Consider the following 4,793-nt stretch of genomic DNA (forward strand, 5'->3'; position numbering starts at 1 on the left):
CTATGAATGGATGAGACATTAATCTTGATGAGCTGCTTGGCAAGCTGTTCCACCTGAGTGGTCAGCTTGGAAACCATGTCACCATCTGCTGTTCTTTTCGTTTCACTCCTAGCTGAGTGCCAATTATAACTTGTGCTTACAACTTTCTCAATGAGGTCGTACAAGGCTTGTGGTTCAAGATCCTCGGGGTTACCATTAGCAATGGATTCAATCTGGATTTTGTATGTGTTGGTGACTCCATTGTAAAAATTTTGTACTTGTATCCATATGGGGATGCCATGATTTGGTACCCTTCATAACAACTCTTTGTATCTTTCCCACGCTTCGGCCAAAGATTCATCCTCTTCTTGTACGAAACGGGACACCTCATTTCTTAGTTTGATAGCCTGTCTAGGTGGAAAGTATTTCATCAGAAAAGCACTGGCCATGTCCTGCCATTTTGCAATGGTTCCTGGCTGTAGGTTCTTTAGCCAGTTCTTTGCTTTATCTTTGAGAGAAAAAGGAAACAGCTTCAGCCTTATCACATCATCGGATACTCCTTTGTTTGATCGGAAAGTGTTGCACATCGTAATAAACTCCTAGATATGTCTGTTTGGATCTTCAGACTGGTACCCATTGAATTGCACGGCTGCTTGCAACATCTGTATCATGGATGATTTTACTTCAAACATGTTGTTCCCTTCGTTAGGCAACACAATACACGACGAGTGTCCTTCCGTGGTAGGTCTGGAGTAATCTCCGATTCTCATGACTGGTGGATTGTTGTTCTCTCCTTCTTCTTCAGGAGGAGGTTGAACGGGTTGTTCTAGTATTCTTCCAGCCATCCTTCTTTCTCTTTGTTTTTCTCTTTGTCTTGCTCGTCGAGCTCCCGCCTAGTTTCGTCTACACGTTCTTTTTAATTCAAGATCGATAGGAAAAACTGGTGGTCCAGCTCTGCGTATAGACAGTAAGAGAGACCGCTTCTGGCTGCACTATGTGACAAACAGATTAAAAGCACCTTGTTTCACAGAAATTTTCAGATAAACTTTGTTGCTTTCAATCCCCGGCAACAGCGCCAAAAACTTGTTGTCCTCTAAACAGACTCTAGCAAGTGCACTAGATACAAGTAAAAATATGATAAGTAGAGTATCGTCTCCACAGGGATTGATGACCAATTTTTACTAGAAAAACCTTGCAGAACAGGGTGTTCGTGGTGTGTGATTTTCTTTAGTTGCGAAGTGTTGTGATGTTATAACAGCAATACTATTTATACGATTCAGTGTAATAAAAATGAGTTTTTGATAATGATAAAAAAATAGAACAGGTCAGGCCACAGCGGAACAAGTTACTTTTATTGAAACACCTTTCCACATGATTTTGATTTGACAAAATTATTTAACAAGAATTAAATCTCCATGATAAAAATATTCTAACACATTAAATTTAAATGCTTTGATTTATTCATTCTAATGTGTTTGTTCAATGTTGAGTTACTTAATCTATAAGACATTAAGTTGTAAGGCCCAAAGGCCCACAAGAGAAAGTCAAGCCCAAGTGAACGGATGAAAGCCTCACGACCCAAGATCAAAACGCAGCTTGTACTGAGTAAAACGCAAGCCCAGCAATGAGAAGGATCGAGAAGCCTTCGACCAAAAGCTTCAAGACGAAGCTGCTGAGTTGAGCGACAAGAAAGTCAGGTCAGCGGCTGACCTGAATAAACTTGAAGAGAAAGTATTTCTACTTTGGGTAAAGTTCAGAAGACGCAGAAAGTTGTCTAGAAGACTTTACCATAAATATGGAGACATTCTATCTTGTCTGACGGAAAGCTGCTGAGCACTGCCGAAGACAGAAGATACAAGAATTTGATTGGCCTAGGATGCTGAGCACGTACTGAGTGAAAGCGACAGGAAGCCGTTTCCCTCCAACGGTTATTTCGAAATTCGAAATTACCGGTGCATCAAGTGTCACTATAAATAGGCCACTCAAACGCTTCATTCGATGCAGATCTTCAATCAAGTCGAAACGCTGACCAAATTGATATTTGAAGTTCTGTAAAGAAAAGCAAAGCAAATCTTACACCAATTCCAATTCTGTGTAAAAGTCTAGAGTGATCTAAATCATCGAAAGTGTCTTAGTAATTGTTGTTTAGGACAAACAAACACTTATCATTTCTAGAAGTATAGAAAGGAGAAGCTGAGTACTCGGTTATAGTACTCAACGGTAGAAATAGGAGTGAGTAGAGGAATAGAGGAAGGTACTCTTGTATACTCAGCTACTTATTGTAAAAGGTTTGTGCTCTACCTTTAAAGAGCTCAGTAGAGGATTCTGAAAAGCTCGGAAGGAATTCCGGGGACTGGACGTAGGCGGAGAGGGCGAACCAGGATACGTCTGCTAAGTAATATCTTTCTAACCCTTATCTCCTTAAATTATTGCTTGCTATAACACTGCCTAGTTAAACGCTAAAAAGAACATAAGCTGAGTTGAGTGAACTGAGAAGCTTGTATCTAAAACTTACTCAGTTTCACCGTGCTAAAAGACTTCGAGAAAGTCTAAGTTAAAAATTAACAGTCAGCCATACGTAAAATTTTTTAAATAGTTCCTAACCCCCCCCCCCCCCTTGGAACTAATATTGTCACGTTACACGGGACCAACAAGTGGTATCAGAGCTTAACAGCTCACTGAACAAGATATAACTATCTTGAGCTGATCCCCACAATGGCTGAGAACAGCACTTGTTTCCTCCCAGGAAATCAGACAACTCAGATTCTTCCTGAGGGACTGTCCATTACTAGGCCTCCTCTGTTCTTCAGGTCTAACTATACCTTTTGGAAGAACATAATGAAAAACTTCATTCAGGCAACAAACATGAGTGCTCGGCTTTCTATAGTCCAAGGCCCGTTTGTTCCTGTTGAAACTGTTGACGGATAAACGTCTGTCAAAGCTGAGGCTAAGTGGTCAGAGGATGACCTTAAGAAACTGCAAAATCATGTCGTTGCTATAAACATGCTTCACTGTGCGTTAGATGCTGCAGAGTACAATAAAATCTCAAGTTGCGAGTCAGCACAGGAGATATGGAAGAAGATGGAGGTCACCTATGAAGGAACCAGTAAGGTCAAGGAATCTAAGGTGAACCAACACATGAGGCTGTACGAGTTGTTCGAGATGAAGGATAGTGAAGGAATTTCTGACATGAACTCAAGGTTCACCAACATTATTAATGAACTCAAGAGGCTCGGCAAGAACTTCACTGAGGAAGAGCAAGTGAAGAAAATACTGAGGAGTCTTCCCCAAAGCTGGCAAGCGAAGAAGACAGCCATTGAGGAAGCCCAAGACCTAACCACCTACAAGTATGATGAGCTCATCGGATTTCTGCTGACCCATGAGATATCGATGAAGAACTTTGAGGTGAAAGAAAAAGCCGAGGACAAAAAGCAAAAGTCTCTTGTCATGAAAGCTGACTCCACTGATGGTGACTCATCTGATGATGAAGAAATGGCCATGTTCACAAGAAAGATGAAGAAGTTGTTCCGCAAGAATGACAAATACAGCAGAAATCCATTCAAGAAATATGACAAATACAAAGCTGAGTCAAGCGACAGCAAATACAAGAAGGAAAGCTCAAAGCCTATCACATGCTTTGAATGTCATCAAACTGGCCATATCAAGTCAAGCTGTCCTACCCTGAAGAAGGACAAGAAAAGTGGGAGAAAAGCAATGGTGGCCACATGGAGCGATAATGAATCATCCTCATCAGGAGCTGAAGCCACTGAGTCAGCAAACATCTGTTTCATGGCAGATGAGTCTGCTGACCCATGTCCTTCTGAGCAAGCTGACTCATTATATGCATCTGACAATGAGGAACAACCAACTGAGGTAACAACTCTACCTTTGCTCAGAAATGAAATGATTAATGCTCTGAGTGATCTTTACACACTTGTCAAAAAGTGTAACAAGAAAGTGCGAGCACTCAGCAGGCGATGTGATGAGATTGAGGAGGTCAAACTCAGTGACCTTCGTCATCTTCTCCAGGACAATACTAGGCAAGATGAAAATCTTAAGATCATGCATAGTTATGTCACTGAGGTCAAATCAGACTCTAAGAAGCTGAGGAAAGACATCACATCTATTCAGAACCAGCTAAAGGTTCCGAATCAGAAAAATGTCCATCATTACGCTGAGTACTCAGGTACTAGTCAGTGAAAATGGACTCCCCAATGAAATGTCCAATGTGACTTTTGTGGGAAGAAAGGCCACACTACCAAGGTGTGTTGGCATGCTCAGCACAATGGTGCTAACCTGCCAATAAGGCGTCCACAAAGGAAGGTCCATTGTGACTTCTCTGGTAAGACTGGCCACACCACCAACGTGTGCCGTCATAAAATGAAATATGATGTATCACCTATTGTGCCTAACAAATGAGGACCCAAAAAGACTTGGGTACCTAAAGATAACTAGTTATATTGCAGGTCGGCCTGAGGTGTGTGGAGAAGTCAAAGTTGTGGTACATTGACAGCACATGCTCGAGGCATATGACGGGTGATGAAACTCAGTTCATCACACTTGAGCTTAAACAAGGAGGAAGCGTAAGTTTTGGAGACAACAAAAAAGGTAAGATAGTAGGGTCAGGAACCATTGGCGACAATCCTACTATTGAGTCAGTCTCCCTAGTCAGAGGACTTGAATATAACCTACTAAGCGTAGCTCAGCTGTGTGATAGCGGTAGAAAGGTTATATTCGATGCCACTGGATGTAAAATACTCGAGGGGAAAACGAATGAATTAATTTTAACCGCCCCTCGTGTTGACAATGTCTTT

The 4,793-nt window shown here is 41.6% G+C and overlaps 1 non-coding gene across 1 annotated transcript; it reads left to right on the forward strand.

Annotated features, from left to right (window-relative positions):
• Window positions 1–273: 273 nt before the first annotated feature.
• On the forward strand, window positions 274–380 carry LOC136221317 (small nucleolar RNA R71). Its single transcript, XR_010685090.1, has one exon. It is a non-coding gene; the product is annotated as a small nucleolar RNA R71 (small nucleolar RNA).
• The last annotated feature ends 4,413 nt before the right edge of the window (window positions 381–4,793 follow it).

Source organism: Euphorbia lathyris, chromosome 2 (assembly GCF_963576675.1).
Source record: "Euphorbia lathyris chromosome 2, ddEupLath1.1, whole genome shotgun sequence".
Taxonomy (NCBI): domain Eukaryota; kingdom Viridiplantae; phylum Streptophyta; class Magnoliopsida; order Malpighiales; family Euphorbiaceae; genus Euphorbia; species Euphorbia lathyris.